The sequence below is a fragment of the Grammomys surdaster genome, unplaced genomic scaffold (assembly GCF_004785775.1).
Source record: "Grammomys surdaster isolate TR1022 unplaced genomic scaffold, NIH_TR_1.0 146, whole genome shotgun sequence".
Classification (NCBI taxonomy): domain Eukaryota; kingdom Metazoa; phylum Chordata; class Mammalia; order Rodentia; family Muridae; genus Grammomys; species Grammomys surdaster.
In genome coordinates, this window is record NW_021604604.1 from 2,526,445 (window position 1) to 2,538,964 (window position 12,520).

A 12,520-nucleotide genomic window follows, 5' to 3' on the forward strand; every position below is an offset into this window, starting at 1 on the left:
ACACACACACACACACACACACACACACACACACACACACACACACACATTTTGGCTTGCTTAACAGACTCTTCATCTTAAATGTCAGTATTTAAAATAAGAGAAATCTCTACACAGCTTTGAGGGCTTCAGAGCAGCAGGTTTTCTCCTGCTAGACCCACAGCCAGTTCCTCCTTGCTAAAGAACAGTGGAATATAGTGACTAAGGATGTCTGTCTGAGACAAGCAAGTCTGAATTTAGACATCATCTGTCTCAGCTAACTTTAGCTGTCAACTTGACACAGCACAGAATCATCAAAGGGAGTCTTGGTTGGGAGATTTCCCAGATCTGATTGGCCTATGGCCTCGCCTGTATGATGATTGATGTGGGAGATCCCAGCCCACTGTAGGCAGCAACATCCCTAGATAGATGTCTCTAGGCTATGTAAGAAAGCTAGCAGGGAAAGAGCCTGTGCGTAAGCCAGAAAGCAGGCAAGGAAGCAGCTATCCTTCAATGCTCTTGCTCCGCTGTCCTTCAGTGATGGACTTTTACCAGGAAGTGTAGGCTGAACCAAGCCCTTTCCTCCCCTAAATCGCTGTTGGTCAGAGTGTTTAATCATAGCAACAGAATAATATCAGAGCACCATCCCAGCATGGGTCCACTCGTGTTTCTTTCATCCAGGAGCTTTTCTCCACCACAAATCCAGCCTTCACCCTGTTCCTCAGGATCCTGGTATTTAGGTTACCACTTTATTCATGGCAGATCTGAGCAAGCCAGCAGACCACTAGCAGACTCAGTTTCCTCATCTGTAAAGTGGAACTGATAATGATGGCCTCAACAATGCATCTCTACCATTTACTTGTTTTACTCACTGAATCCAGTCATGACTGGTGGTAAACGACTCGTCACACGGGAATAAGTCTAGATGTCCAGTTCAGGTCACTTACAGCACATGCCTCACAAAGCACTTGCTTTCCACTTACCGTCTCCACTAGAATATGAGCTCTTCTGGAGAAAATGTGTTGTAGTCATTTTTTTTAATACAAAAAGCAAAACTTGTTAAACCATCCATTCAACAAAAGTCCATTGAATGGCTTTTCTCTCACAGACATTATGATACTAAGCATGCTAAACAAATTAAGGAAGGGGCTGGAGAAGACACATGCAGTTCAAACTTTGTAAGTAACTCCATTTGTTAAATAAAGATGACTGATAATTATTGCATTCTGTCAACTGACCTATATTACTTAAATTATAAATAAGGTAAAGTTTTAATTCAAATATTTTGACCTTGGCAGCAAAATCACTAACATAATATATAGTCTTCTGATGTTTGAGAGTTAGCTGAGCCTCCAAGATACTACATAGCATAGAGTTGATACCATATTGATTAGTTGATGTTGGCAACTTGATACAACCTAGAGTCACTTGGGAAGAAGGAACCTCACTTGAGGAATTGTCCAGATGAGATTGGCCTATGACCGCCTCTGTGAGAGTTTGTCTTCATTGAAAATTGATGGAAGCAGGTCCAGCCCACTGTGAGCAGCACCATCCCTAGGTGGTTCTGGGCCGAGCATGAGCCAACGAGCAAGCCAGCAAGCCAGCATTCCTCTCTGGGTTCTAGAAGCCTCTGGCTTTCTTCAAAGATTGGTTGTAACCAGGAAGGGCAAGTCAAATAAATCCTTCTCTTCAAGTTGCTTTTGGTTAGAGTATCTCATCAAAGCAATAGAAGGCCAATTAGAACAGTCACCTGTGGCACTCCTTGACACTTGACACTACACTTAACAGTACACTGTGATGGTTAGTGCTAATTGTCAGCCTGACAGAATCCAGAATCACCCAGGAAACAGGCCTCTGATTACTCATGTGGGGGATTATGTTGACTATGTTAATTAAGGTTGGGGAGACCCACCCACAGTGGACAGCACCTTTCCTTGACTAGGATTCCGAACTGTAGAAATGGAGAAAGAAAACTGTGCAGCAAGATGCTTGCTTTTACTGCTCTCTTCTTCTGACCCTGCACATCATGGGACCAGCTGCTTTAATCTACTGCCTCGACTTATCCGGCGCAATGCAGTGTATTCTAAGTCGTGAGCAAAATAAACAAACCCCTTCTCCCTTAAGTTGCTTTTGTTGGATAATTTAATCGTAGCAACAGGAAAAACGACTAAGACATGTACTTTTCCTGAACTGAGTTTTAAAAGTGTAAAATACTAGAGAGTATTAGAAGAAATTAGGCGTGCTTACAGCAATGCTGTGAGCTCTGCAGTAATCTTAATAAGTCAACAGAAAGCCCATGAATTTTCATTACCATAATATTCTAATATTTTCCCCTCTATAATGAATATGGGGGTGGATCCACCATTCAAAATTACTTCCCATTAGTGGGAAATTCTCTCCATCGTAGAGACCTGCTCCAGCGTCTCACAGTTGAAAGACGATAAAAGGGAGCAACTCTGCTGCCTCCACCCCACACCATATGTCTGCTCATCCTCTTTGGTGGGCAGTGTCTAGGTGACTAACTTGGCTCTACTCCAAGTACTGAGGGAGTGGGGCAAAGACAGCGTGGTGGAGCTGTGACAATAATTAGAGAGTATCTTATAGGGATGGGCAGCAGAGGAACATGCTCTGCCCATACTGTGCCTGGTCCTTCACTTCCACAGCCAATCTAGTTCTTTTGGTAACCTAAGCCTGCCCTGTTATGGTCAGTCTGTGAGGCCACAGTCTCCTAGGCCAAACCATGGTCTGTTTCTTGGGATTAGGAACATTATCTGGAGCAAACACACAGCCTTCATCCTGTTCTCTGAGTCTTCCCACAGAAACCAAGCAGCAGACTACACATGTCAATCACCATAAAGGACACAGCTGCCTTCCCCCATTCCCTTTTTCTGCATCCTCCTCATAAGATGTGGTACAGTGTAGTGTTCTCAATTGCTCAGCATTTGTGGGTAGGAAGAATGAATGGTTATTTTAGTGAAGGTGTTAGTCTCAGAAATAGGAAGCTAAAACTATCCCAAGGAAAGAAGTTCAGTTTGGAATCTTTAAAAAAGAAATGTATCTAAATATACTAGCGGACTGTAACTTTATCATTGCCTCCCTATCTGCTCGGAAACACTCGCACTATTTAAACAAAGAACCATAGCAAGACAGTAACGATGGAACTTACATTCCGCTTCTACTTATTCAAAAATTCTCATTAACCTCTCTTCCTTAGAATTATGCTTCTGTCTTTGCTCACATAATAAAAACATTTTCAATGCATGCAAAGCTCTCCTTCCAGCTCTTGGTTTGTTCACATACAGAAGGTGAAAAGGTCACCGAAACCTCTTGAATGTGTTAGACCCAGCTAACTCATTCTCCTTTGTTATTCATTCATTAATTCATTCATTCATCCATAGTTATTGGTACAATTCAAGAAAATGCATGAATTATTTAAGAAAATTCTTAATAAATATGGAATGATGGCTTGATTGCTGATAGTCACTACTAGTTACATAAAGCCAACTCAAGATGACCCATTCTTAAAATTAATTTTATCTTTTAGGCACTAAATGAAATTTTCATTTGTTATGCTATTTTCTCTACTTTGTCTAATAACTGTACATATATACATATATATATATGTATATACATATATATATCAATTGAACAAAAACAGACATTTAAATTCTATTACTATGTGAGCGTTTTTAGCCAAACTTTCTTATATAATTAAGTAATAAGATAGTGATTAAAAATTGGAATTTCCATGTGTAGATAGCTTACAAATTGGAAAAATGAATAATTAGCTGGCCTGCAGAATCTGAACATTGTTTTTGGTGTTTTAGTATGACTTAATCAATAACTTATACTTTCAGATTCTTATACTTTCTTTGTTATTTTCTATCATTTTTTTCTATTTCTATTCTTTATCTAATCTGGTTGTCATTTTATTTATTTATCTACTTTTTTACTTATTTAATTTTTTACTTATTCACTTTACACCCCACTTATTGCCCCTCTCCTAATCACCCCCTCCAACAATCCTTACCCTATTCCCCCCTCCCTTTCTTCTCTGAGTGGGTTGGGGCCGCCATGTGTATCCCTCAACGCTGGCACATCAAGTCTGTGAGGCTAGGTGTATCCTCTCCCACTGAGGCTAGACAAGGCCTCACCACTAGAAGAATATTTGGATAACAGCTTTTGAGATGGCCCCTACTCCAGTTGTTCAGGACCCACAAGAAGACCAAGCTGCATATCTGCCCTGTGTGTGTGGGAAGACCTAGGTATAGCCTGTGTATGCTCTTTGGTTGGTGGTTCTATAGAACGCTTCATGAATTTGCGTGTCATTCTTGCACAGTAATCTTTTCTGTATCATTCCGCTGTTAGTACATGTGCTGCCGAAGTGAGCACCTCCCTTGTTGTTTATACTTAAATCCAGAGCAGAGCATCTCAGGAAGCCAAGTAGTGTCTAACTCGCCAACATGGTCGGAGCACCAGAGAACATGAGGAAATCCTTGAAGATTTATCCCAAGGCACAGCTTTCTCTTTCTGTAGGTCTCACACTTTGTCCACAATGCAGAGAGTCACTCCAGGAACTGTAACATTGCCATACTCCGTTAACCTTGTGTGTGCCCACACTGGCACTGGGCCCCAGAGTTGGGGAGGGGAGAAAGGGGGTTCTCAAAACAAATTCCTTGGGTAAAACATACATGACCACAGATGCCCAAGATTTTAAAAACCAGATAATCTCCTGAGGTTCTTTTGTGCACCAACATTTGATTTCATTGAATTACATTTTCAAAAGTAAGGATATTTCAGGGAGAGGGTCTGCCATAAGGTTAATGAAAGCCAGGTAGACTACTAGGAGATACAGATTCCAGGGGAAGACCTCACTGAAGGTGTTGAAGTCCTGCCTCTTTCCATTCTTTTTCCCATTTCCTTTAAAACGTAAATGATTTTACTCATGTTTGAAAGAGGAAAAGGAAAATAGAAGATACAATAGGAAATATTAAAACGACTTTCCAGGGATGATGACACAGACAGGTTCCAGAATATGAGGAGAGATACTGGTTTTAGAAAAGAAAACAACTCTGTTGCCTTCTCTTCCAGCTTCAGGGAGCAATGGAACACCCGCAGCCAATATTCCCGAGGGAGGATCCACTCCAGGTGCAAGCCCAGTGCTGCTTTCTCCATATCCCTCACTATTGTGAGCATAAAACAAGGTTGAAAGAAAACTGGGCCCCAAATACAGCCCTTGGAGGAAGACACATGGCTGCTGAGGACCAAAGCTTTAATTTCTTCTGTGTGTAGACCACCTCCAAAATGGCATCAGACAACCAAGAGCTTGAAACCGCTGACTCTGTGTATGTGGAATTGGGTCTAAATATACATGTGGATCCCACTGAGGAAGAGAGATATGACAGAGGTGTTTCACTTAGCAAATGTCCCCTGCAGCCCTCCAGCCCGTTCCTCTCTTTGTCATCACCCACCACAAATGATTTTTTCGCAATAAAAATGAACTTCCACAATAAATTAATTACATGAGAGAGCAACTTGCACTTGACTCAAGATTTCAGTTGTCACTTTTTTGTCAGATATGAGTTATCCACAGCAATTAGAAGAAATGCTTAGTAAAAATTCTTTATTGAATATGGGTCCAAACCAACAAATAAAGCTATTGAAACAGTTTTCTTTAATCTCATGTTTTCTACTGAGTGGTAATCAGTTTTTTTTCCTTCTTCACAATGGGCTTTGGGGGACTTGTGGTAATCTGGGAGAATATAGACTTTCTGCAAAAACAACCAGTCCAGGGCATGTTTTATTTGTTTTGGTTTCATAGTAGAACTTTACAGTTTGACAGGAACCTCAAACATGGCTGCTTTATCATGAAAGAGCTCCGAAAGGACACAATACAGGAACCCCAGCCACAGGCCTGCGGGCGAGCCTTGGACTCACTCCTCTGACAGTCATGTTTCCTGAGTTCTCCTGTCTTGCAGATCTCAGGCGACATGGGGCTTCTGAGGAGTAACTGGGGCTCTCACGCATTGGCATCAGTTCTTTGTGTCTTCACATTTTAAAATGTCCTGGATGCTTAAAAGTAAACGAGGACACAATCTGTCAGACGGAAACTACCTTTTCCCGTGTAAGCAACTTCAGTTTAGGCGAAGTGCTATGTTGTAAGTTCAACAGCAGAGCCCTTCCTTTACTCTCTGTGCTCTCAGGCTTGGGGGAAAGCCTGACTGCTAGACACACACATATCAAAGTTAAAAGTTTCATCGACAGAGTCCTAGTCTTAAAAAATTATTTCATTGACATAACTACGCTTGTCATATCTGTGCATGTATGTATGTATGTATGTATGTATGTATGTATGTGTGTGTGTGTATTTGCAAACACGTTGGCACAAGCATATACAAGGAGGGTCCAGAGGTTGTCTGGTGTCTTCCTTAATTGCTCTGCACATTATATATGGAGACAAGGGAATCTAAAACTCGCCAATTCAGCAGCTGTTCAGGACAGCTTGTTCCGGGGATCCCATCTCTACCTTCCACGGGCTGGGACCAAAGGCAGGCTGCCAAGACCATCTGGCGTTTACATTGGTGCTGGGGAGTCAAACTAGTCCTCCTGTCTGCACAGCAGATGCTTTACCTGTTAATCCATCTCCCCAGCTCCTACGAGTCAGTTCAGACTTACCCCAAATTGGTAATCCTCCTGCCTCTGCCTCTTCAGTGCATTGTATCAACATGTGCCTCCACAACCAGCTCTACTCTTGAAACTTTTAAAATTTTGCCATGAATTGAGATTTAAAATGAATTACTATCAATTCCTCTATTTCGTGATTATTTTATAATGTAGCTTTACAGTCAATGCTGTTTTTAAAGGACTTTCGTTTTATGATTATCAGTTTCAAGCAAACCACCTGATACACCTTCACCATGATTCTAAGAAATTATTTGCTTTGTAGCCAGTCTGTGAGGCACCGTGACAGTTGTTAGTATACATTACAATATAAATTAGCTGGCTAGGAGTAATGGTACATGGCCTTAATTCTGGCAGAGGAAGAGGGGGAGGTGAAGATCTCTGTGAATTCAAGACCATTATGGAATACATAGCAAGTTCCAGGCTAGCCAGGGCTACATAGCAAGACCCTGTCTCAATAAATAAACACAAACAGACTAACTTCTGCTTTCATGTTACATAGACTATAGATGACTAGTGCTTACAGCAGTCTCCTTCAGGCACAGGGACACTGTTTCCTTTCTATGTAATAAATCCAGGTTGCTTCTTTCTTTCCTAAACTCCACATTTTCACTAATTCGAAGGACTTTAGCCGTCCCCTCATCCTGAAGAATACAAAAGCAATTATCTTCTCATTGCCTGTAAAGACTGTGTGTCAGTTTGGTTTAAAGCCAACAGCGTCTGGATGATGTCCTTGGGGTTTCCATAAATACACAGAAGATAGAGGTGGTCAGAGGGATAGGACGGACTACTCCTGTATAAAACAGGATGCCTGCCGCTTTGCTGGGGCTGGGCACCAACATTTCAATTCTAATCTGCATTGGTGAAATGTATTTCTATTTCTTTCATTACTGACATTAATCACAGCGTCCCAGGGAGATGGTCCATTTTATGGCTCCCTAGTTTACTCAAGAGAATTAAGAAACAAGAGATTTAATGACTTTTCCAAAGTCAATAACAAACCAGGAATCAGGATTCAAAGTCTGCAAATGTCTACCTAAACCTTTCTGTTTAGCTAACTAAAGTAAATTAGAATAAGGATGCATTAGATAACAAGGCAGCGCCTGGTTCATAGCATGGTGACATGATTGCATTGTTGCTTCAGCCCAGTTAACATTCTTCTAAACTTCTCAGCATGTCTACCAGACAATCCTTAGTTGCTCAGTTAGGTCTACCCTCATGTCACATCTATCTGTGAATCACCCGGAGAAAATATTAAGGAAGTTATGAAAATTCCTGTACAAGGGAAAAGTCTCTCTTCCTAATGGACAGTCATTCACTTGGATGGCACTGCTCTTGTAATAGGCATATGATATGCCCTACTCAGCAGTGACACAACTGACAGAGTAGAAAACTGACTCAGGCTTTCACCCCAAATCCAGAGACTGTGAGGACATCAGCTTCCAAGAGCTGGGCCTGATTGCAAAATGACTCCACGGTTTCTTCTCTGCTTGGTGGGCCTTCAAGGACCTGGGCACTGACTCCCCTATTATTTCTTAGAGTCCTTGAAGGATTATAAGCTCACAGAATCCTGGAGCTACCTCTGGACTTCTGTTTCCAAAGGCTTGATACATGACAAGAACTGAACAAAAGTCATGTAGATGGGCATTACTCTGTCCCTGATGCCCTTGGCTACCTTTAAAAAATAATACTACAGATTAGAGGCAGAATTTGGAGAAAAATAGGAAATCAAGTTTTTGTTTAAAATTTTTTTACAGCTTAGGACAGGGATATTACATAGTTATAAATCATACATTCATGTTTGAAATATTGAAATCTGTGAGAAATAGTCATTTTAGACAATAATAAAAGTAAATAAAGAAATGAGGGCAGGCTCCTAGTGAAACTCAATTTGCTTGAGAAGGAAATCCAAGTTACAATGAATGGAGAGTGTGGTGTCTCCAGGTTTACTGACTGCGTCTACAGTTTAGAAGTATAAATAGTGGGGCTTTAATGAGGCTCTCCTGCCAGACAGAAAGGCGGTGAGGTTTTAATTTTACTTTGGTCAAGACTGAAACGATTAGTGGACACAGCTTTATACTGCCCCCTGGTGGTGCCATGCTTAACTGTGCCCCGGAATTTCTCTTAACCTGAGCACCAGGACTGGGTGTGAATTTGGTTTAAGTAGTGGTTTATGAATGCAGAAAAACAAAAACTCATTCGTTCAGATGAATGACTCAACATTCAGATGTCATATTGATACCATTTGCTCGGGACATGACTTGAGAAGCAGGAAGAAGACAAATTACTTATAAGAAGGATGTCAAGATTCCAGTGTAGTCCCCTCCGCAGGTTCACTGGCCATGGAGTTGCCCTAAGATTAATGTCAATACAAGAGATGTGTTCACTGTACTTGATGCCCTTGACCCTGAATCAGCCAACCCATCTCAAACTCACACACATTACCACCTCAACCTTGATGCTGAACATGGGGGTCATAGGAAAGGTCAAAGATCATTGAGGTCATGTTTAGCTTTGAAGCATTGGACTTATGGCTTAGAAGTCAAGAAATAAATTAAAATGAATTTAAAAGTTTGGATAGGTCAAGAATGCAGCACACTCATTGCCAGTGGTAATTTGCATCTCACAAATCTTCTCTTTTTCTCACCCGTGAGCTGGAGCTTGGTGAGACTTGCTGTATATGTGTCTGCATTGTGCAGGGAGAAGCAGGACAGTCTTGGATTTCAGGATCATTTCTTAATTCTCCTGAAGATTCTGAGACAAACTGGGATTGTGAAGACTCAGAAGACCTGCCATCCTCAGCACACAGAAGAGGTGTGTTATAGATAGTCAAATCTGATCGGGAGAGTCTAAAATGACATTTCCAAAGCAGTTCTCTCTGGGATTTGTGAGCTAGGGAAATGCATAGATGAAGAGAGAAGAGGTCATCTTATCAGAATTTTTAGGGGTTCCTATGTTTTAAGCTTACATATACTGGAGTAAAAGGAAGACCTAAGTGTATCAGAGGAAAGTGACTGCTAGTGCGTCTTAAATGGCATGCAAGCAAAGAAGGGTGCCATGAGACTGTTAGCCGATCATTTATTCCATTGTCCTGCACCATAGGCAAGGTTGGTCTGGCTTCTGTTGGTCCTCTTGCACTCCATTTATGTCCCTGCTAGAATTTTGAGCTGGGGGGGGTGGTGTACCATTTGACTCTGCCACAAACCAAACTGTCCACATCCGTTTTAAGGAGCCAGTAAAGACGGCTAACTTCATGGTGTTGGGGCAATAGTGGCCTTGATCAAGCTTATCCTTCATATCTTGATAGAAAAAAATTCCTCTACATTTTTGTTAGGAGTTTTCTTTCTCATATTGCATGCAGACCTCCAACAATGATGGAACTTGTTGCCTTGGTCTTGCTTGATGCTAAGCATATCTTACATATAGAATGCTCTTCTTCGATCCTAGTGGGTAGTTAGCATTAGCTCAGTACACAGCTGAAGCCACATCCTTCAGTGACGTTGTCTGATCACTCTCACCTCCCATTCCTATTCCTCTCAGGTTTTATTTGTTAGCTTTCAAGGTTGTCACAGGGCAGGCAGGATCAGTCACAGTGGTGCACTGACCAGAGGGTCAAGTCTCGCCATTTCAATTTCTTAGTGGATCCATGAGATCTATTTTCATATCCTCCATCTAGAGAGCATTTCCTTTGTCAAGTGTGTTTCTAAGTCCATATTGGCCAAAGTACTTTTCACAGTGAGAGAAGAATAAAGGGAAGGCTTATAAATCCACATGAAGATCAAACCCCAAACACTCTAGCTGTCTTTGGGGCAGACCTCTTCATATTGCAGAGTTAGAAAAACAATCTAAGCTGAGGGTGGATTTTGATATAGCTTGGCTTCATATTGTTTTAATGGGTCAAGGGACAATTTATCTTCTCTGTTTTCTACCATGAAGAGTTCACTTAATTATAGGATTGTGTCTGAGTTACTGCTGTGGCAAAATATTATGACCAAACCAACTTATTAAAGAAAGCAATTAATTTAGGGTTCATTGTCCAGGAACAATATAGTGGAAAACATGGCAAGAGATGAGCAGGCATTGTGCTGGAGCAGTAGCTGAGAGCTTACATTTGATTCACAAACATAAGACAGAGAGAAGAAACTTACCTGGGAATAGTGTGGGCTTTTGAAACATCAGCACTCGTTCCCAGTGACACAGCTCTTCCAATGAGACCACCTAATCGTTCCCAAACTGTTCTACCAACTGGGGACCAAGCATTCAAGTATCTGAGCCTATGGGGGCCATTTTTATTCAAACCATCACATGGTAATGAGTCAGATTGTTCTAGTAAATGACTAAGCATAAGGACTCAGCCTGGTACTCTAGTTCACTTAAAATATATCCAACCAACTGTCCCCTGCCATGAACCTCCTTGCTCTCAACAGATTCTTTCCCTGTCTAATGATGGAGTATATGGTGGGTATTACCAATGTCAAGTGTGTATGTATGCTACCCCCTTCCCTAGAATGCAGCTTCCTTTCTCCTTTACAGGCCTGTAATATTGGGATACTTTCATATTAATACGTACACACACACATTCAGGTACATATGAATCTATCCATTTATTTATATTTAAAACTCATTCACATTTTACATGTGTAATATAGAGAAACTATGAAGATACATCTAGGTTCTATATCAGACTTGCAGGTCCATGTCTCCTTGTTCCCATCCATCTCTTAGACATGTGTCCCAATTCTACGCAAGATCCCTACAAGTCTGCTTTCGTACTTTTCTATTTGGCTCAGAGTGATGCCAATCTTTGATGCTTAGTCAACAGTTGATGGGCTCCCTAAAAAAAAAAAAAAAAAAAAAAAAAAAAAAAAAAAAAAAAAAAAAAACAGAGCAGCCAGCACAAGCAGGACTTCAGGAAGACAACCTTCTTAGCACAAAACTGCGCAATATTTGTGCTAAGAGCAATGTGGGCGCCCTGGAGAAACAGGGTCTGGTCTTTACTTTCCTGTGGACACAGAGTCTGCGTTTACAGAGCACAGTTTTTCAGTAGACATTAGGAAAATACCAAATTAGTGTGATGACCCAATCAACTCAGACTGCAGACTTGAGGATTTGAGTTCTATACCTAATTTGAACAGAGAAAGAGAAGGCTGCCATTCCACACACTTGATTTGCCCGAGGAGAATTTTTTTTTGTCACTTTATCTCACCTGCCTGCTAGTCCTTCATTTATAAAGTGAGATGCTTGGAATAATAGCTCTATATTTGAACCACAAACTACTTCATGGCTCCATTTGTTGAGTACCTGGTCCCCAGTTCAGGGCACTACTGTGAACCTAAGGAGCCGGGAGCTTAGTGGACAGGAGTTAGATGTTCTTGAAAGGTGATGTTGAGACTCCAGTCCCTTACCACCCTCTGTGCCTCTGCTATGCCTGGAGGTGAACCGGTTTTTTTGTCATGTGTCTCCACAGCAATGTTCTGTCTCATCAAAGACCCTCAGCATAAAGAAGAAAAGGAGGACGGAAGCCTCTGAAGTTAAGAGCCAAAATAGATCTTTTTCTTCACGAGTTAATCTCTCTGGTATTTTCTACAGTAATAGAAAGCTGATCAACACAATTAGGTCACTCTCTAAGGTTCTTCTACTGCCTAAGTCAGGGCTGCTATTCCTGTGAGGAGACACTACAACTAAGGGAACTGTTATAAAAGAATGCACTTAATTAGAGGCTAGCTTACAGCATTAGAAGATTAATTCATGATTGTCATGGCAGGAAGCAGACAGGTGTGATGACAGAGCAGTCGCTGAGAGATCTACATCCTGATCAGCAGCAGCAGGGGGGGGGAAGGAGGGAGGGAGGGAGGGAGAG

At 41.4% G+C, this 12,520-nt stretch overlaps 1 pseudogene; it reads right to left on the minus strand.

Annotated features, from left to right (window-relative positions):
• Window positions 1-4,273: 4,273 nt before the first annotated feature.
• LOC114619100 lies at window positions 4,274-4,371 on the minus strand (annotated as a pseudogene).
• Window positions 4,372-12,520: the final 8,149 nt, after the last annotated feature.